Source organism: Cupressus sempervirens, chromosome 10 (assembly GCF_028749045.1).
Source record: "Cupressus sempervirens isolate cs-2001-9-10 chromosome 10, ASM2874904v1, whole genome shotgun sequence".
Lineage (NCBI taxonomy): Eukaryota > Viridiplantae > Streptophyta > Pinopsida > Cupressales > Cupressaceae > Cupressus > Cupressus sempervirens.
Window position 1 is genome coordinate 801,039,728 of NC_143127.1, and position 23,682 is coordinate 801,063,409.

At 34.0% G+C, this 23,682-nt stretch overlaps 1 pseudogene; it reads right to left on the reverse strand.

Annotated features, from left to right (window-relative positions):
- Nucleotides 1–3,965: 3,965 nt before the first annotated feature.
- LOC149536344 (DNA replication licensing factor MCM4-like) lies at nucleotides 3,966–7,965 on the reverse strand (annotated as a pseudogene).
- Nucleotides 7,966–23,682: the final 15,717 nt, after the last annotated feature.

Consider the following 23,682-nt stretch of genomic DNA (forward strand, 5'->3'; position numbering starts at 1 on the left):
TTATTAGTCTAGAGAAAGCATTTGTGTTGTTTGATATTTTCAGTGCGAAAGCCTACTTCAATTTCTTAGTTCAATTGGAAAATGGTGAGCCTACCATAAAGCATGTTGTCAAGGGTGCAATTAATATAATGGTCAAGCTATCTGCTTGCGAAATTCAACTTGAAGGATTAAAGTTTATTTTTGGCTTCCTGATACCTATGTTGGTTGCATGTGGTGCTAACAAACATGTTTTGGAAAAGTCCATAGAAAAACCATGGTCAAATACTAGTTGTAGCAATGGATCTACTATCTGTAAGTTGAAGTCAAATGTTACTAAAAAGAACACATATGCACTAGTTAATCCAATCAATCAGGGAGCTCAATCTGCCGCAATGGAGTGTGATGCCACATCAACAGATGAAGATGAAGTACATCAGATGGTGAGCTGGCTAGTATGGACAAAGAAGAAGATGATGATAGTAATAGTGAACGCTCACATGCTCTACTGTTGCACCTACTATTGCATTACTAAAAAGGCTTCTATTTGCTCCTTATGAGGCAGTTCAGACATCCTGCAGGTTTTTGCTTTGATATTCAAATATGCTTAGTTTGTATTTTCTTTAGGGAAAATTGACTCTTTTGGGATAATTGCATTCACAAATGCCTAAAATTCTTTATTTTTTGTTCTCTTCCAGCTTGGCCATGTCTCCCATGTTGCTTTAGGTTCCCTTCCCAAAGAAGACAATGTTGGCAACATATGATGTGACAGAGAATAACAAATCTTTGCCAGTTCCTTCGAACACAAGTGTTGCCACTAGAGGTAGTGGCCAGGGGATTATTGAAGAAGATATCAATACTTCATCTGTTCAGTATTGTTGTGATGGTTGCTCAACTATTCCCATTCTTAGGTGGCATTGGCATTGTAATGATTTCCCAGATTTTGATCTATGTGAAGCTTGCTACGAGGTGATGGATTCAGACAGGCTTCCATAGCCTCACTCAAGAGATCATCCAATGTCATCTATTCCAATTGAAGTTGATTCAGTTGCAGCGGATGGGAGTGAGATCCAGTTTTCCATGGATGAAATGAGTGAGGAAATTTTATTGCAAGTGGAAACTAAAATCAGTTGACACAATTCACCTCCATTGGATCCCCCAATGGAAACAAATGAAAGCAGAGATTTTCTTGTTACTACAAATGATACAAAAGTAGCTCACAAGGCATGAAATGTGGCAAAACTAAAGCTTCAAATGTCTACTTATTCATGCATCATAGTGAAAACTTAAGTAGGTAATCTGCCAAAAATGAACAACTGTAAGTAAATACAGTAGAGATTTTTAGAAGTAAAAATTATCATTTTGAATTGCTAAAGACTCTTTATAATTCTATACTTATGATTATTTAAATAATTTGAATAGCTAAACTCCAAACTATACATTTTAAAAATACAATTAAAATAGTTGCTCAAAAATGTTGTCAAAGACATTGAATGAAATTAGTAATATCAAGTTGTCAAAACTGGAGACTTCCCACATGCTAGCTTCTATGCACAGTTCTAAAAACTCAAGCTTATTAATGACCAAACACATTCCAAATTTTCCTTGTATTATCATTAGATGGGTTTATCATAACCACAATCCTATCTTTACCTTACTATCAAATTTGGACGATGACTCTATGCATAAATCTTTGTTGCAAAACTTTACTTTGCACATTCTGATATATTAAAATTCAATAGCAACTTTATAAACTTACCTTGGAGATTCCTATACTTCTTCAATTTCATTCCCTATTCATTCTTGGAGGACCTTCACAACAACTTCTATATTGAGGAGAAACTCAACACGTAGAAAATTTAAGGCAATTAAAAATAACTCATTCCTCTTGTACTTTGGCAAATAGTTTGTCACCGAGCTCCTGCATCTCATTCAAAGATACATCGATCTGCATGCTCAAAAACAAATCTTTTTCATCAAACCCTCAAACAATGTTTTTCAGTTTCATGTAGAAAAATCTAACCATTATCCATTTGGTCAATCTGCACAAACTTGACACTAATGATATCTAGCCCCAAAACTTGGATTATCTTTTCCAATATGGAAATCTAAGGCAATTAGTTATCTTGACCCTTGATTGAACTTTGGAGTACAATCTCCTTCAACATGCATTTTTGTTTGTAATGACACCATGATTTGACTGCATTTAACTATGTATTTATTGATCTTGAAATGAGATGAACATGATTGTGTAGATGACTTGATTATTTATAAATTTGCTAGATTTGATACACACTCTTTGCTGGTTTGTAGGAGGAGGCAAAATGGTTTCGAGCAATCTGAGATTGGTCCAATGGAAAGTCAATTGAAGGAAGAAAAATAAACTGGAATTCCTTGTGCCATGGTGGGATCTATAGCTCAGACTCTTAAATAATCAAATTTTATTGATTTTCCTGTCAAAAAATTCAGATTTCAGGTAGAGAATCTGTAATCTCAAACATAAATTTGAGTTTTATAAAAAATAGTTGTACTATGTACCATGATAATTATATTTTCTTATCAAGAATGTATTCATGACACTCAATTGCTTCAGCTTGGTGGGGCTGGCTGTATATTAGTTGAAACATTTAGTTGTACTGCATATAAATCTCAATCTGTAAATTTAAAACATTAGATATATACTTGAATAAATTAAATTTGCATCAGTATTGCATTCGAGTAATTTCAAATAATCCCTATTCTTTCCTGAATTCTCTAGCTTGAAACTGACTATGGGTAGCATTTATTAGAGATTATCCTTGCGATGTATCATGGTCATGATTGCTAGAATCTTATAAAGCTTTTGAATTCACCTCTATAATATCTTGTACATTGCAATTCCCTTTGATTCATAAATTTTGAATAATGACTTCCCAATTTGAAAATGATTCTTCGCCGTCTTTTTTTTTCGGTCCCTTTTCCTTATAAGTGCTTCAAGTTTATAATAACAATGTTCTACATCTTGAAAACTTCTTATGATCATATCTAGAGAAATAGCTAATAGCTATGTGTTTCCACATCTTGTAGTTGCTTCATAGTAGAGCATATGATGCATTGTGCCAAGTAAATTCATCTGCATTCTGCACTTTTTTTGTTTCTCCCTTGTAGCTATTCATAGCAAACCAAGTCTTCACGGCACCATGATTAACATCATTGGTGTGTATGGAAGACAAGCTGCTGATGATATTCAGCATTCTCAATTGTTGAAGTCACCACCATAGAATCATCACTACATCAAGATTAGATTCTAATTTTTCCTCTTTATATTTAATTTAAAATATAGATTAAAATAAATTGCTCTTTTTATATTTAATTCTCTTTATATTTAGGTAACCATGTGAAACTAGAGGGAGAGGACAAATGCCATTGTGAACATTAAAATGAACTTTTTCCATTACGTTGGTTGAAAAAAAATGCCTTTATAATTGCAATTACTTTTTCCTCACTCCAAAACTTGATAGAACAAAACACCAATGATTCTCATAATTTATAATTATCATCCTCTTATCTGAGCAAGAATTATAAGATATCCATCATTACCTCGATGGTTGTCTTTGTCACAGATAGTACACCCAGGCTTTGGATTCCTTCAATTTTTTGGATTTTTTTACAAGAGAAAGTACCCATTGATGTACTAAAGAGCATGAAGCTCAAGGCATATTAAAATAGTTTGCCACAACACACTAACCATAGTCTTATTAGATACTTCATTACTAATTATTATAGGGGCCATATCATCCTCAAAACTCGTTCAGGTCCTCTTCACATTGTCCCCATGAATTGTAACAAACCCCTCACTCACAAGGTTTCCAATTGCATTACAAATCTGAAATTGAATAACATAACTCATAATGTATTCATTTCCCCCAAGAAAATGAAGCTGGAAATAGCTTGAAATTTACCCACAACAAAGAATTACTTACATCATTCAGGGTGACTTCATTGGATCCCTATTTGTGCATTTCCTCCATCAACTGTGATTGCATTCATTCATATCTAGTTAGGTGCCATACCAACAATTTTCTCAAGTAGTATAAAGAATGTTACCTTCGTAATACAGGTTGATGGTCCCCCTACTTGCATCCTTTCCATGATAAGAATCCTCAGTGATGAAATAAGATTGGCTTGTCTCATTCTTTCACTGGCTGAGACTCCCATGTTTATGAGATCCATGTCAATGGTCCCTGTAACCATGACACTCAAATGCATTCAGTGGCTTCCAATTAACATAGTTCTTTTAGAGCTGACTAATTTTGTGATGATAATGCATTCAATATACAACTAAATGAATCGACAATCCTCATTGCCAAAGATGCACAATGGTTACTAGTTGAATGAATGGTGGGAGATTGTTGAAGTGCAACTTCAAGAAGTCAGAATGATTCTGCCACATCACACCTTTCAACCTGCAGAATTGGAATGTAAGATATCTTTTTATTGCCTCAATCTAGCTTTAAAACATTCAAGAATGTAACCCACTTTTGTCTACATAGGATTTTCTTACCCACTAGAGAATCTGATGCAGGTGAGGGCTTCACTTATTCTTATTAAGCTTTCAATTTGGCATGGACTCATTGTGATAACCTATATAATTCATTCAAGAGAACAAGTTAACATAACATGAGAATTGCCCTGCATCTAGATTCATTCTTCAGTAGAAGTATGAGATATACTATTACTTTTTTCATGTGTGTAACTTGTAAGCATATTATACAGAAATTGAATTTGAGAATATATTGAGCTAACCTTCTTGCTACTGCCAGGGAAGTTTCCCTTCCTACGCATTTCAACATAACCACGAATCAGATCTTCTGCTACCTCATCAGATATCTTAGGATGTATATGTTGTCTTCCATAAGTGATATATGAAGTGAGAGTCAAGAGGTCGAATGAATCTAGCGTTTGGTCCTAGAATCATAATGTAGTTCACATAAAAAATATCAGGTCATTGGACCCCCCATTAATTACTACATAGTATTGACCAAATCAGAACTTACCTCTAGCTCATCATAATGTAATGCAATAAGATGCCTTGCAAGGTGCCTGTCCATTTGTTCATCAACTTTATCAAGCACTATGTAGATCAACTCAAACCTCCAGGAATTTTTTGTGATTCTTTTATACTTGAGTGACAACAAATAAATTCTCCAGCTTGAATTCTAAAACCAAACATACTCCACCTGGAAAGCAATGTTGGAGGAAGTTGGATATTGTCAATCACTAAAAATCTAGGGTTGTAGCGTGAACCACTAGGATTGGCACAAGCTAAAACAAATGTTCTTGCATTTAGAGATGCTATGATCCCAGCCTTTGCAATTGACACTATTTGTTGTTCCATAACCTACTTCAAAGGAATGACCGGACATTGATATACAAGTCAACCAATAGCATAGATTACGAAGTCAAGAAACTAGTAAAAGCACATAATTCGAAGAGCTTGAAGAAAAATCACACCACATAACATGCTATGAGCATTGTCTGACATCTTATCAAACTTGTCTATGCAGCAAACACCTCTATCACTCATTACCAATGCTCCACTTTCTAGAACCTGTTGAGTTCAAAGAAATAAGTAGTTTATATAGAATAAAGTGGTAGGTAGCAATGGGGGAGTAGGCAGCCCAAAGAGCTCAATGATCAACAAATTGAGTTAATAACTTACTGTTTCACTAGTTTCAGGATCCTTTGATACATAAGCAGTCAAACCAACCGCAGAGCTTCCATGACCACTTGTATAAATTCCTCGAGGAGCCAACTTATGCACATACTAAAGTAGTTGAGATGTACTTGTACCTAGATCCCCAACAAGTAGGATGTTGATATCACCACGAAAAGTAGTGCCTGAAGCTAGTTTTATTGTAGGTCCCTCGAAAAGCTATTTAAGAAGCATAATGGTTAACATATGGTTCAAAGAACATGTAAAAAATTATTAATTAATCGAACATGAATGCAAAGAAAGATACCTAGCACAAGAGCCCTTTTTTTACATCTTCTAGCTCCTAAGTACTCGGAGCTAAGGAACTAGTTAGCCTCTCATAGATATCGGGCATGCGAGATAGTTCTTTCAACTTCTCAATTTGGAAATTGGCAGTCAAAATTTGATTTTAGAGCTTGCAAAATTCATGTTATATACAAAAGGTAAAAAGTATGAGTTTATACCTTAGCTTTATAATCAGCTAGTGACATATCACCCTCTTGAAAAGAGGCAAAAATATCACTATTGGTATCGCGTTCCATTGGATCTTCGGCTCACAATCTTGCCTTGTCTACCTTTTTCAGATTAAGGCAATTGATGTAGGACTACATCAGCAAATGATTTACAAATTAGAATTAGAAATCATAGAATACAACATTAGGGTCCTCATTTCCAACTTAAATGGACTAAGATAGGCTTGAGAGCTTTTCTTTAAATAGAGATTTCACAATCCTTTGGTTTGGTCCCACTCTAACTGTCATAGCTCTGAAAATCCTAGTAACCTACAAAAAAAAACCATTGTCAACCTTCAAATGCTAACACTTGGCAATAAAAATGAGTGTAGAATTCGTATATCATGTAATGTCAGAAACACCTTGATTCAATCACTAGGTTTGGCTACATCAACAAGTTTGTCGTGCATCAACAATCTAATAGTGTGCAGGATTTCTCCCTCTGGAATGACATCAGGTGTTTCTTGCAGCCTTACAATTAGCTTATCAACTTATCTACTTATCTGCTTATTCAGTAGAAGATTCTCATGGAATATGAGAATAAAATTTGGTGTGAAATTTCTCATACAGGGATTTTTTCACACTAAAAAAATGTGCTCTCTCATTTATAGCTTTCATCAAGAAAACATCTCAATGTGAGAAGAACCTCATGTATGGTGTCCTATTAGTTCCAATTAAGGTTACAGAGAGCAGATCAATAGTGGTCGTGTCACAATAAGGAGTAAGATCTTATTTGCAAAATCCTAGAATCTAAAAGCTTCTGAGATCACTTTCATAAGCATGAATCTGTTTAAAGCCATAGATTCTCTGCCACAATTTATGCAAAATAGAATTGAGAAACAAACATAACATACAATGAAGACACAATTAACTGTTATATTAAGAGTTCAATTGCAATCTAATGAATTACCTCTATCAACAAGTACTGGTGCTGGAGCATATCCACAAACAAGGCACCTAAAGAATGCTTCTTTGATTTTTGGTATAATTGAGCTGCACCGAATTATCATTCCTTTGACTAAAACCATCTTCTCAATATCTAGATTTCAAAGACAAAAAAACCCCCTTATTAGATTTTTCAAATAGCATTGAACAATGAAGACGTAACTTTAAAAAGAATTTCCTACCTGATGGATTCAGATCTTGCATGTTAACTATATCTCTAAGATTGAATATTCTTGCTTAAATGCAATGGCAATTATATGTAAGTCTGAGGCATATTTATGTGCATAAGTAAACAAAATCTGAAACAACAAAGTCATTAAATGAAAACATACTAACTGACAAAACATATTTTTCCAAAAATACAATTCAGTCACCTTTAGGTGCTTCTCCCACAAAAGCTTGAGGTGAACATCTACATCCATCAATACGATGTCAAAAATGGTGAGAACTTCAAGAGGATATCTGACCATCTTGTCATAAAGGTCTTCATCATATTTGAAGATGTTCATTGTATCAATATTCAACGAATCACCTTTGACTTCCATTGTCTAAATAAGAAATCAACTAAATGAAGTGAATACAAAAGCAAATGTGCTCAACCAATAATTTGAAATGAGACTAGATGGTAACCATAAGAAGCCAACAAGTACAAATTTGAACCTGTTCCAAGAGCCTCATGTATTTCCCCTCAAGGTCTGAAGGATCATCCCTAAAATTCCTCAAAAAGTGCTGAACTGCTTGATTGACATCTTGAACACTTATGTTTGTGCCCCAAACAAGCATAGGGGGGGTTTCCATCAAGGTCACCCTCAAAAGACTAGCGCATCTAATTATAATAGCCAAAAGAGGTAATTAATGTGTTTTTCAATAGAACATATTATACAAATTGAAAAGAAATGATTGACTCAATTGATAGGTAGTTCTCTATCCAAAAGGTTTCTTGGTACAAGAAAATATCTTCAAAATAGGTTTCTTTAATGTAGAAGGCACCAAAAGTTGGTACATAGGCATCTACTATGCCGATTCCTTGAGGAGGCAGTTGCTTGGATAGTCAATATGTACCACCCATTGAGGTTTGTAGAATAGAAGGGTTCTTTGGTATGACCCATTTGACAGGACCCTGGGAATCTCCATGGTTGAACTGACCTAGAATCTGGGTGTGCAGGCTAACATACCATTAATATAGTTTTTAATGCTTCTCACTAGCAATAAAGCATGTTTTATTAGCCCATTATTTAGCTGGTTCACGTTTATTACTTCAAACAATCTAATCCAATGTTTATAATAGTAGACTTCTGTTTATTATAATATGATACATTTTCTATTTTGGTATGTCCAAGTTACATACTCCATATTCTTAATATATGGTTCAATTTCTTTTTGTACTAGTCTAGTTTTAATTGCTTTAAATTTTTTTAAACGACTATTGTTTGGAATTATCAAATATAGATTAGCCCAGACTCTACCAAAGGCCATAAAGCATGAGGAATGACAACTTTATACATTTGGAATTCATGACGTGAATGACAACTTTACACATTTAGAATTCATGATGTGAATGACACTCTTCATCCATATAATGCTATTTTAAAATTTAGGACTTTGTCTTGTTATGTGTTGTGATATATAATTAATATTTGTCGAAATTGCAAGAAGAAGCTTGCACAGAGACTTTTGTTTGATAAAAGTGCAAATGATGATCATGAAAGAAACATATTGACAAAGTTGAAGCAACAGTGTGGTGGTCAGTTTACTTCTAAAATGGAGGGAATGGTATGTTGCATCGTACATAAATAAAAAACTCACTTTGATTCTTATCAATCAAGTTAATATAATTGTAAATTGTGTAAAAATCTGTGTGCTTGTATGTAGGTCATAGATTTAGCATTAGCAAAGGACAACCAAGGGCATTTTGATGATTATCTTAATGGAAATTCTCAAGCACATCCTGGCATAGACTTGACTGTGACAGTTTTGACAATTGGGTTTTGGCCGAGTTACAAATCATTTGATCTTAACCTGCCAGCCAAAATGGTATGCCCATTTTGTATATAGTATACCTTTTAAATTTGCCAATTTTTGAAGCAGTTTAACATTTTGACCTTTGCTACTTAATGCAGGTAAGATGCGTAGAGGTGTTCAAGCAGTTCTATCAGACAAAGACAAAGCATAGAAAGCTTACATGGATATAATCTCTGGGTACTTGTAATATTAATGGGAAGTTTTACCCTAAGCCTATGGAACTTGTTGTTACTACTTACCAGGTAATTGCATTTTTGGTTGATTACTAGCTGACAGTTAGATTCCTTGATTCATATAAAATGGCATTATAGTTCATTTTCTACTGATCATTATTGGGAATTTCTTCTTCAAGTTTCTGGATAAGAATTAGTTGGGTAGGATAAGTTAAAGCAATGGTTAATGTCATTAATTGTTAATGACCATACATTGATAATTTGATTCATTTTCTACTTATTCTATCTGTTTAAAGGAAAACTAAAATTGATGTCTTATAGAAACCATAAATATGCAAAGTGAATACATCACATTTATCAATGTTAGTTTCCTTGATATATATGGAATTTACTTCTTTTTCCTTGTGTAATTTACTCTGTGGTTACAATACGCAGGCATCAACATTCTTGCTATTCAATGCATCCGAAAGGCTAAGTTACTCAGAAGTGAAGACTCAATTGAATTTGACCGATGAAGATATTGTCAGATTGCTACATTCTCTTTCATGTGTGAAACATAAAATTCTCAATAAAGAGCCAAATACAAAAACTGTGGCACAAATAGATGTCTTCAAAGTCAATTCAAAATTCACTAATAAGATAAGGAGAATCAAGGTATGAACTCTGATATAAAAAATTGTATACTATTTTGCCTGTCTATTTTTAACAAAAATTAATGCATGTGAAGATCACATGGGAATTGGTTTCTACTTGATTGTAGATTCCACTCCCACCAGTGGATGAGAAAAAAAAGGTGATTGAGGATGTGGGTAAAGATAGATGTTATGCAATTCTAATAAATAAATTATGAGTTAGCTGAAGAGCAATGCTAATATGTTTTCTCATGAATCTTTTTCCAGGGTGTTGCTACTCTAACTCTTAGACTGATTTAACTTCATTTTAAAGTACTGGCTCTGAATTTGTATTGATTAGATGTTATTTTAGAGTAGTAAAGTTGTAATATGGATAATATGGTAACAAAAGGTGATCAATGCAAATGGTAGTCACCTGGTGTTAAAGAAATTAGGAACATCTTAGAGGAGACTTGGAATATTGTATTGGCTATGCCATTTGTGGTTCTTCTGATAAGGTGTTAAATTGTTGATAGAAGCAACAAAAGTACTTCGTCCTAGACAAATAGGTGTTGAAGCTCCACTTCTTGTCCTCCAAATGATTAGAGCTTTTAATATGGATAATATAGTAATCAAAGTTGATTGAATGGTATTTACCTTGCATTTAAAAAATTGGCAATATTCGAATAGGAAAATTTGGAGCATCATGAAGGAGGCTTGGTCACATCCTAGATATCATTTTGAAATTTACCATACAACATTGTTTAAGAGCATCACTATGTTTGTTCATCAGTCACCCATTGTTCCTTTCTCTGTTCACTCTTTACAGGAAATGGATTTGTGAATAGAGGGACATTTTTTGCTAAGTGAATACTAACAATGACAATGCTCAAACACATAATGTTGTTTAGAATTTGCAAGTGTCTGGTTGTTGTATCAAGACTGAGGAAATTGTGACAAATTTGGGTTTGGAGCCTCAAGAGGAGGGCATTAATCAAGCTCCTCTTTGGCTCCATCTATAGCAGATGTGGAAACTTGACTAAGTGTCAAAAAACTCAACTTGTTCAAACCTAAAAAATGATTATGTTGGTAAGGACAGTGAGGATAGTGCCATGAAGCAACAATGGTTATGAAGGTGTGAAAAGGTCACACTGGTACTGAAGCAAAATTTCAATCAAAGAATAAAAAGTTAAAACTTAGCATCTACTGGACATATAATCCAATGCTTTTATTTTGGTGAGGAATGTTCTGTCACTGTTCACCCTATTGCAAGCAGGTGCACACGAGGATGAAATGAAAAGTAAGTTCCACCCTTGAAAAATGATTATGCTAGTAAGGACAGTGAGGACAATGCCATGGACATTTAAATGCAACCTGAAAATGGTGTTATTGAAGGTTGGTTTTGCAAGCATTTAACTTGAGGAACACAAACAAGGTTTAGAGCTTAATGTTCTTGTTTTATTAGCTCCAATGAAAATGGTTCTAATGATATTTGTGGTGTTCATGTTCCCTCTTCATGAGAATGAGCTCACTTTGATGATTGTTTATGATAACACATTACAAATGATTAAAGGAAATGACTATGCAATGAATCAAAACATGTACAGCTAAATGATATGGCAAAATATGAGTTTATTGTTTACTGCTAAGACTGAAAAGAGAGATTATAGACCTATTATCAATCACAAATCAAATTGTAACAATTCAATCCATAGGTTTTGATGCCATATAATCAACATGTATCACATCCAGATGTTAGCTAGCTATTGTAGGCTTCTATAGACCACTTTGGGACTAGTAAATGACCACTTTAAGGTATGATATGAAGTATGATCTACAATAGAAAGATTGATATTATCCTACATGGGTTTGATATGCAATTTCTAGCCATCATATTCAGTGCCATGAATCTAATATGCACTTTTAGCCACTATATGCCTTTAGATATGGTAAGTTTGAATGACACCAAATTTTTCTTTGCTTCAAGCGACTTGGAGGGGTGACTTGGTGAGCTGACTTGGCAAGCTGACATGGTGAGCAGAGTTGGTGAGCAAACTTAAAGTGTCAACTTGGTGAGGCAACTTGGTGAGCATACTTGAATAGTTGACTCAGTGAGTCAACTTTGGGAATAGACTTAGCAAGCCGACATTGTCAGTGGCCTTAAAGAGGTGACTTGGTGGGGCAGATTGGAAAGCCTACATAGAGAGCTTCACTTGGTGAGATGAGATGGTGAGTCAACTTGGTGAGACGACTTCAAGAGCTAACTTGGTGAGCAGACTTAAGGAGTCAACTCATTGAGGCGACTCAGTGAGGTGACTTGATGAGTGAACTCAGAGTCAACTTGGCGAGCGTATACTTGAACAATCAACTTATTGACATGACTTGGTGGGGTGACTTGGCGAGCTCACCTAGCGAGCATACTTGAATAGTTGACTTGGTGAGCCGAACAAGTGAGCTGACATGGTGAGTGGGCTTAGAGAAGTAACTCAGTAGGGAAACTTGGAAAACACACATAACGAGCCAACTTGTCGAGGCAAGGTGGTAAAACCACTAGGTTAGCCAACTTGGTGAGTTGACTTAAAGAGTCGAATTGTTGAGGTGACTGGGTGGGGGTGACTTGGTGAGTTGATTTACGGGGAAAACTTGGTGATCGAACATAAAGAGTCGACTTGGTGAGCATACTTGAATTTTTAGCTTGGCAAGCTGACTAGGGGAGTCAGCTTGGTGAGATGACATGGCAAGTTGACTTAAAGTGGTGAGTGGGTGGGGCAAGTGGGGGTGACTTGGTGAGCTGACCTAGAGAGTTGGCTTAGGGGGCAAACTTGGTGAGAAAACTTAGAGAGTTGACTTGGTCAGCATACTTTAACTGTCGACTTGGCGAGCTGACTTGGGGAGCCGGCCTGACGATCTAACAATGTGAGTGGGCTTAAAGTGGCAACTTGGTGGGGCAAGTTGGCGAGCTGACTTAGCAAGGCCACTTAGAGATGTGACATGGCGAGCTGACTTGGTGAGCGAGCTCGATGAGCGGACCTAAAGATTGACCTTGATGAGGCACTTTGGTGGGGTGACTTGATGACTGAACTCAAAGAGTCAACTTGGTGAGCATACTTGAACAACCAACTTAGTGGGGCAAGTTGGTGAGCCAACTTAGTGAGTCCAATCAATCAAGAGGAAACAATTGAGAGCTTAGAGTGACACAATTTTTAGATGATCATATGAAATGAAATGGGTGTGTGAGTAGAAAGAAACTAGAAAGACATTGTGTATAGATGAAGGCATGAAATGGATGGTTTTGGAGCACTCAACACAGACACTCAACATTCAGTACATATCATCATTTGAGATCAAATGGGTGTATGGGATTATATGCATAGTGAATAATAAAGGAGGGAATTGAACCCTCCCTGAGGCTCATAGTTGTTGAGGTCCACTTTAGCAATGGCCCTTCCTGTGAAATTGCTGTCTAAAACCTTTCCAATGAGATAATGTGTTATGAGCTCTTCATCAGTGGGATGGAACATGAATCCAGGAGGCAATTGTGCATCACTCATATGGGTGATGCACAATTGCCTCTTGGATTCACGTTCCATCCCACTGATGAATAGCTCATAACACATTATCTCATTAGAAAGGTTTTAGATGAAAATTTCACAAGAAGGGCCATTGCTGAAGTGGACCTCAATAACTACGAGCCGCAATTTTTTTTTGACTAAGCATTGGTTGAAATTTTGACCAATGCCATGTAGTTTTCTACCAAGCCTTGGTCAAAATTTTGACAAATGCACTATAGTTTTCTACCAAGAATTGGTCAAAATTTTGACCAATGCACTGTAGTTTTCTACCAAGCATTGGTCAAAATTTTGAGCAATGAACCGGTGATTTCTACCAAGCATTGGTTGAAAGTTCAACCAATGAATGGCAAAAAATGTGCTAACAATTCCAACATTTTTTGACCATCATATTGGTCAAAATTTTGACCAACCTACTGGTAGGTCAAAATTTTGACCAAAAAATATTTGACCAGTACTCTATAGTTTTCTACCAAGCATTGGTCGAAATTTTGACCAATGCCCTGTAGATTTCTACCAAGCATTGGTCAAAAGTTTGACCAATGAATGGCAAAAAATGTGCTAACAATTTCCACATTTTTCAACCAATGTATTGGTTGAAATTTTGACCAACCAGTAGGTTGGTCAAATTTTTGATCAAATTTTTTTTGACCAATGTGTTGGTCAAATTTGGTCGACATTTGGTCAAAAACTGGGTCAAAATTTTGACCAATAAAGGTCAAAAAATGAGCCCAAATGTACTAGTGACATGATAGGTAGCTTACCTTTGAACTTGCCTTTACTTATGTGAAATCTCCTTGCTAGTAGTGCTTCAAGTTGATCTACATTTTCCTCATCTGTATTAGTATCACTGGACACATATTTTATCTTTTTCTTCTTCTTCTCATTAGGTCCCTTCAATGTCAGCTTAGCTTTGAAATAAGATTCAACATTTTCAGGTTTGTTATTATCAAAATTAGATAGCTCAAAAGTGGTAGGCCTATCTACCAGTCCTTCAAGAGTCAGATCATTCCCTAGCATACATCTTAGTTCTTATATTGCAGAAACTCTAATAGCATAGATGGGAAACAATGTTCTCACAACTTTTCTTAGTACAGTATCATCATCTATTTTACTAGTAGCTCCTCTTATTGCATTAACAACATCTTTTATCCTGGAGAAATATTGAGCAATATTCTCACCTTCTTGCATTCTCATACCATCAAATTTACCTCTAGGACTTTTAGCTTTGGCTCTTAGAACTTTTTTGTCACCTCGATAGATAGTGCGTAGAGAAGCCTACATTTTCTTTGCATTGTCAACCCTTGATATTAGCAAAATTGGCATAGCTTAGGGTAGAGGAAATCTCCAACATTGACTAGTTGTGTTCTTTCTTCATTTTCAGTACTTCAATAGTTAAGACTCCAACATGATCAACATACTCAACAATAATTGTAGATTGTGCATGATATCTAAGACCTCCTAGGTGTAGCTTCATCAAAATTTTCCATGTAGGAAAGTTATCTCTATTAAGATTGGGTACATCTCTTTTTGATATCTTGATCTTATTGCTTCTAGTACCTTCAAACTAATCCTCTTAAGCAGATGACTCTGATACCGATTGTTGGAATTCTTTATAATAACTTGTGGGGGGGGGGGGGGGTGTGAATCACTTATCCATGGTCAATATGTACAAATAAAACTTTTCACAGCTTAGTGAACCCATATCCATAAAACATTTTCATCATGCGTGCATCCATTAGATCATATAATCACTTAGACTTGTAGGTTACTATCAAATCAACTTTGCAAAAAAGTAAACATGAATCATAATAGATTCAATAACCCATTTGACACAATGATTTAACATGGAAATCCAATTTAGAAAAAACCACCAATAACATGCTACTCATTCTCACTCTTATGAAGTGATGCCCTGTGAAAGGTCAATTGTTAAAGGTTATAATGTGCACAATTAAATGTGACTTGGTTAAAGGATTTCAATCACTCTCTTAGGAGTAAGCCTTGTTAGAGGACATTAGATTATTCACTTGGAATATCACCTAGTTAAAATATTTATAAATGACTGTTAGGTTAAGCTTAATCCAAAAGATTTACCCTATACTAGTACAATGATTAGAAAGTAATAGTAAGGCTTGATCTAATAACAACTTACAACACACTTGTAGATTATAGATCTCTATTTCAGTCCTCTATTATGCTTGTCTTTCACACACTTCAACTTTGATAGCTTGTTCACTCTTCAAGCATTGATACCCTTAAGCCTTCTTACTTTGCATGCCAATACAGTCTCTTCTCTTAGGTCACTAGATGAAGCAATACCCTAAACTCCTTGTCTTCCTTAGGTTCTCACACATGAAAACCTTTGATTCTAACCAACCATCTCTATAAATAGATAATTAAGATCTTTTTCCATTCATCATCCATCATCCATTTTAGGGTTAGGTTAGATTAAGTAGGATTCAATGAATCTACCCGTCATTTCATTTTATTTCCTTCTAGAAACTTCTCCTTTAATCCACTTTGAATTTTCCTCAAAATGGTTCACCATGAATTTTGTGCCACTAGCTCATCAAGATTATCTTCTACATGATTCACACAATCCAAAAAATCAAACTTGTTAGCTTAGATTCATCAAATTCTTGATCTTTCTCATAATGCCAACACTCAACATTTAGTAGCTTCAGATGCTCAACACATACTATGTTGCTTGACATCCTCTATCAAATCACTCAGCACAAACTAAAGTTTACTAGTGCTCGACATCAAGTAAAATTTACTCACCTTATACTGTATCACTTGACTTACACTAAAATTTGACTTTTCTCAAATCCAATTGATTTTTTTCTCAACTTACACTAACTTTGTGTGACACGTACTATGCAAATTGTTAAGCTTAGCAAAAAAACTTTTTTTAACTTGTTCTTCTGAACTTAATCATTGTAATCATCCTTTGTAATCTTAAGTAGATTATCAATACACTATAATATCACTATCTTAACTAATCCTTGTACTCCTTTTCCATATCATAACTCAACCTTTCCTCTAGGTGCTATTGTTACCTCATTTGATCAAATCTTCTTCATTAATTAAATAAATGATAGTACTCAAATTGTATAAGAAATTGTCATCCTCAAATCTATTTTCAAAAAATGTCATCCTCCTTCTCATCATCATCATCAATAGCAACAACAACACTAGTACTGAATGTGTTATGGATCAATGCATTTGTACCATCATCTTCAAATGTGTTTTCTGATGCATGATCATCATCTTCCATGGGATCATGATATTCTCCTTCAATACTCACACCTCCATGTTCCTCCAAGATGTGTTGATCCATATCACGTACTACCCTAGGAAGATCAACCTATATAAAAATGATGATAATAAAACCCCCATTTTATGGTTCATAAGTATATTAATTATGAAAACAATGTAACAAACAAATTACCTATTGATTATAATCCAACCCTTGCTTATTGTGATCATTCTCCCAACAATGTCTCTTAGCTGTTTTGATTTTGACTCTTCTTGTCTTTAAGCCATTACTATGCTTACAAGAACAATAACATTTGTCATCACCTAGCCTTTGAAAGTTAGACAACAATCTAGCTATTGTTTCCCTATTTTGATCAAACTCACTTGTATTATTTGACATAGTCCTTCTTCAAAAGAATAACTTATTCATGTACCCTTATTGAGTTGGTTGTAGTTAATGCTTATATCTACACATATGGTTTTGAAAGAAACATTTGGTGTAATTAATTTGTATATCTACAAAAATACTGGACATGTTTTACTGAATGTTTATATTTGCAATATGGTTTTGAAAGAAACATTTGTTGTAATTAATGTGTATATCTACAAAAATATTTGACATGTTGTACTTAATGTTTATAACTACACATATAGTTTTTAAAGAAAAATTTGGTGTAATTAATGTGTAAATCTACAAAAATATTAGACATGTTGTACTTAATGTTTATATTTGAAAATATGGTTTTGAAAGAAACATTTGATGTTGAAACAATAGAAAGTTTTATAAAATTGATGTTTTATAAGAAAATGCACCTGAAGAACTATTAGCTTAGAAGTGAGAACATGGTGTTGAAATAGTATAGAATGTGCGTGACATGAGAAGTCCATAAGTGAGGGTGTTGACCAATCTTGAAAACTTGAATGTTGAAATGAAAACTATCAAGGATCAAATGGCTATGCCAGAGTTACAACACAATGTGAAGTTGAAAGATATCAAGGATCAAACACCTATTCCTCTTGTCCTCTATCCCCTTCCTCTTTATTCCTCTTGTTTGTAACTCCTTGTGACTCCTTCCATTCTTCTTCTTATTTTCTTGAACATTCAGGGAGTTGTTCACATGATCACCTTGGAAATAATATTTGCATTTTCTTAAACCAACATATCCTAATATCTTAAATGTTGATTTCTCATATTTGTTCATTAGAAACATTTTGCTGGTTTTAGTGTACATTCTTTAACTATCTGCTTTCTCCTTGAAAATTTTGTGTGCAAAAGATCTTTAAATAAAACACACTTCTCACAAGATTCTTACCCTATAATTTATTACATTTAAGATATTAAGATATTAGGATTTGTCATGATCACCTTGGAATTTGTCATGTATTGCATCTACATTTTCTTTGCCATTGCTTATAAGAGTGTTTTAAGGTTGGAAACCACTTCAACATCCTTTGCATGGTTTAGAGGTAATGTCATTGTGGTAGAGGCCTTTCCAAGGGAATGAGCCTTATGCTTATAGCATTTACACAAAAGTAGAAATTTCTTCTTCAATTCCTTTCACTCAACTCTTCACTGGAGTTATTCTTTTAGCAATGAGAATAGTTGCTACAAATTCCTAAAAGCCAAGGGACCTTGAACCTATGCTACATTTTCTGGAGACACAGGAGAAGTTACTATCAAATTCAGTACTTCATAACATTTTGGATCATATAGTGATGCCCAAATTAATAACAACTATAGCTACTTGGGATCCTCACAAGGAGACTATGCCAATACATGCATGGTTACATCCTTGGATTCCATTGTTGGGCTAGTATATGGATCCTTCAGATCCAACCATTCATTATATGTTGGGGAATGCACTTCATGCCTAGCATGCAAGTGATGCATCTGCATATGCAATTTTATCACTTTGAAAAACTGTATTTGATCCTACTAGCTGGGAACAACTATTTGTTTCAATTATTTTCAATTGAAAAATTATTTCTCCATCTTCAAGTAACTTAAATCCTTGCTTCTCCCAATTGTATTGTTTCTCTATTGTTATATATTCTATAATAGATTTTCTATTTCTTTCTCCATGTTTTTATGATGCATAGAAAAGCCCATATCATCTTAGGATAACACTAAGGAAAGAGTTTGAAAATATATGAATAAATAACTCAAAATGGAGTTCAATTAAATAAAGAATTTGTGTGTTTGATGCTATTTAATGAAATACTAAACCAACTAATCATCATATACTTATAACAATCAAAGTATGCACAAAGTAAGATATTGGTACATAAAGTATCAACAAAAAATAGAGGGAACAAAATTCAAATAGGGAGTCATATAGTATCTAGCTATAATTATGAATTAAACATAATATCACATACAACCCTATTTACAATGTAATACCAATATGTGTATTTTGTTAGTTCACACCAAAATCAATAACCTTATTTTTACTATATAAAATTTTTGTTAGTCAATAACCTTTTTCTTTTTTTAATTTGGGAATAATCCCCTTGAATTGGGCATATCATGTTTTCTATCCAAGTACTATCAGGACAACCACAAACAACTCCTAGAATTGTTGTTCGTAGACCTAGTGGATATTCATACACATCCAATTCAAAAGCTAGTACTATTAGATCTCTATGTTTGAGATAATTGTGTAAGAATTAGGGTTATGGTGCTCAAGCCATGAGCACTCTAAGCCTTATCTTATCTCGGATGTTAGCTAGGTACATTCTATTTCTCCTTTGATTTAATCAACAAAAAGACTTAACCCACACATACCTTTCAAGAATCAATTACATTCATCATTGAGATCATTGCCATTCTTTTTGTTAATGGTGGAATTTAGCTTTTATGATTACAAAGGAAACTATTGGTGTGAATGTGTTTCTTGATCAACATTAATAGGCTACAGAGTAAAAACTCAATCTTAAGAAAACAAAAAATGGAATATATCTTAGAAGTAGAAGATCACTTAGAGTTTGGTGGAGCTAAGAAAAGAGTTTAAGGTTGATAAAATTGAACTAATATTTCATAGCTCATGCTTTCAATTCTATTTCTTTTTCTAATCAATAAAATAGTAAGAGTTTGTATAGTAAAAAAATCATTATGTATATTCTGTGTAAATTTTAATGTCTGCTATGATATGTTTTTATAAAATTTCTTGTTAATTTTGTCCATTTTTCATGGTTTGCATTATTTTTGTACAAAATCTTGATGTAAGTCAGTTAGCATAGGTTGAGTGAATTTTATTGTTTTATTATTTAGATTTTGGAATATGTACGTAGTTGGATCATTTTTTCTATTGTGCAGATGATATGTAATAAGAACCTTAAAAAAGATCTCTCTAAATATATAAAGAGATACATGTTTAGAAGAAAATATAAACACATACATACCTCTTCTTGCCCTAGAAGTAAATAATAGAGAAAGGGAATATAGACCACAAGGGCATGACACAAAAATGAAATCACAGAGCAACAACATGACATGACAATGAGTCAGAAAGAAAGGGCATGCCAATGAATCACAAAGAAAGGGCATGACATGACAATGTAATCACAGAACAAGGGCATGGCAACAAAATGCAGAGATTTTGATGGCTTAGAAACCAAATTCATCAAGCATTGATCACAAGGGCCACCACAATATTCACATCACTCTACCTCTTTCACACACAGCTCACTCCACCTCTTTCGCATGCAACTCTCCACTATCAAAATCAAATGGAAAATTATTCTCGTGTTTTATTTTTCTTTTTTTGTTTATGCTCGTGATGTCATCAAAAATTATGACACCAACATTGTTATTGCAATGGTGTCGAGGACAATTGAAAAAAACACATGAAAATCAATGCAAAATACACCGCCATTGCAAATTGCCATCGTAATTTGACCCCAAAGGTTTTAGTGTGTTAAATCACTAGTAGGGAAACACAACCTTTCAAATGGAATTTTGTTAATTTATAGGTAGAAAAATAAGGCCTTTTGAAATGATATTTTTTTTCAAATACTAAGAGACAATCTAGATCATTATATGTGGATTCTTTTCTTCATTAACATAAATGGGTCTATTCCATGTATTATGATTTGTCCAGGAAGTCATTTTTTGCCACCAAGAGGAATATTAGGGGATTGAAGCATTAACTTCTAGTTTCCTTGGTGATCTTCTACTTGTACCGATGCCATAATTGCTCTAGTTATTTTATTTCAAATTGCCCCAATATTATTTATGGTTGTAGATAGCCTCAGACCATATTTCCATGCCATCAAGGATTTGATCATTGTGTACTTATAGATGGATGGGTTACTCTTTTATTATAGAGAATCTTTTGTGACCTCCTTTGTTTACTTTTGGGATTATGTACTTTACAAGAAGTTCAATTTTATTTTGATTTCATCTATCCCTATAAATTGACCATGATTTAGGGTTTGAGCCCCATCATATGATCAAAGTTATGCCTCGACTTTTTAAAACAAAAAAATTTAGTTTCTTTTAGGATCTTCTCCATCATTCTCTTACATAATTCTTCTTTGTAACTATAAATTTCCTTGCCTAAACTGAATAATGTTGTTGGTTTTTCCTATCCCAAACTTAAATCGCCTTTTCAATATATTTTCTTGTATTTCATAATTTGAAGCTTTTTGAGAGTGTGTAATATTTGATTGATTAACCATGACTAGTGAATGTTTTGCACAAGATTGTATTTATTAGAAAGTAAAGTACACCATGATAAATAAAAGGAGGGGGTGTGAGTCAGTTATGATAAGATCAATACAAATTTTATCAACCTTAATAAACCTTAAACATGTGATAAATATAAACAACAACCATAAGAAGATACAAATACACAAGAATAGTAGATATGTTAACTAGGAAAACCCTTGATTAGAGGGAAAACCCTAGTGGGGATGGTACCCATAAATGATGTACTAATATATAAGTTCCTTATAAAAGGATGGAATATGCGAGGAGCTAATGAAATACATTCAATACATATTAGTCTTTGTTAGGATACTTTGAATCCTTGTGAGGAGATTCCAACCCTGTTAGGAGTTGTCCCAACTCTATTAGAAGTTGTAGAAGGCAGATGGACCCACTATCCAAATAGCTTCAGAGGCAAGAACACAAAACTCATTGTCCAATTGACATCTATATTATTCCTTTCAAAATAATAGAAAATAAATTGATCTTAGCAACTTTATCTCTTTCTCTATGCTCTTACTATGCTAGTACCTCAAAAATACTTATCAAATCTCAATAGCATATCTCCAATTTTGCATCACAATGATCCATTTGATTTCTTACTCACATTTACCAATCTTATTCTCTTATTGCATACAAAATCACATACCATTACTAATCACAAAGAAAATTAATTTTCATTAAACCATGTCCTCAAAATAATTCATTGAGTTGGCCTTGAGGCTTTCCCAATTAATTACAATAAGATCTCATTAAAATAATACAATTCATTACATCTTTTCACAATTACAAAATATAGTCAGCTCACAGTCTTTACAAATTTTCACACATGAAATCTCAAAAGTTGTGCACTTACTAACATCATCATCTAAATTTTTTCTGTTGCTATCTAATTGTACTTATCAAGATTCTATCCCTATTAGGAGATACAATCCGAGAACCAGAAACCACTTTTCAAGTACTCTGTCCATATACTAGCTTTCGTAAATCAAAAATAAGTTTCACATGTCTTTGACTTCCTACAAGCACACTTGTCCACATCATTAGGAAACAATGTAAAACATATCCTCAACCGTGCTTGGCCTCATCATTAATTGTTGATCTATGTTACCTTATTCTCTATTTGTTACTCTATCAATCTTTACCATATGTTGACAAAAATTAAAATATAGCCATGAATGCAAGACACAATTGTGCTAACTATCTCTCCACTAATCCAACAATGCTAGAATACTCCCCCACAAGAAAATTATCAGCATTCATGCTAATAATTTCCCCCTTTGGAATTTATGAAAACATAGATAAAAAAACATCATAGTTCCAAGAATACAAAATCCAACTTTGTTGTTGTTGCTCTTATCTTCTCAAAATCAATCAAATATGAAACTCTCAAGAAAAATTATTACTCCTCCATTGATATACTTCTCTTCTCCCCATTGACATTAAAAATATGACCCTCTCCCATTATGTATGATTATCTTTTCATGCATTCTTTTTGAATATTCAAGAGATGTTTTTCATGTGCTACTTCTCCCCCATTGACATTAATGTCGAAGGTAACATTATGTCAATAAAATAATCAATGTTTTCAACCAGCTCAAGTGTCCAAAGATACTATTCAATGCCAATTGCCAAGAGTCCTTCATGACTATGCTCAGTCATAGATACTCCCCCATAGAGGAAGCATCAACATTCAGTCCAGATAAACAATAGTGCTCTGTACCAGTAAACTGATGCAATATCGGCATCATTTATTCTAAATTAGGAAGAGGTGTAACCCGAAACATACCTCACAAATATTCAAATGTATCCTTAAGAAAAGGCTTCATAAAAACATCTTCAATTTTCTCCTTTGTATTAACATACTCTAATATGATTTATTTCTCTACAAATTTCTCTTTCATAACATGATATTTAATCAATATATGCCTTTCTCTTAGAATGTAACACATGATTCATAGACATATTGTACTTGTGTTATCACAATATATGATAACAGGTTATAAAAACTCTATCCCAATATCCTTTAGCATCTATTTCATCCACATGATCTGATTGCAATTGTTTGCTACTACTTTTGCTATACTATATGAAATATAATTATGTTTCTTTCTTAGCCAAGAAACTAATCTTCCTCTAAGGAAAAATGCTCCACCAATTGTACTCTTTAT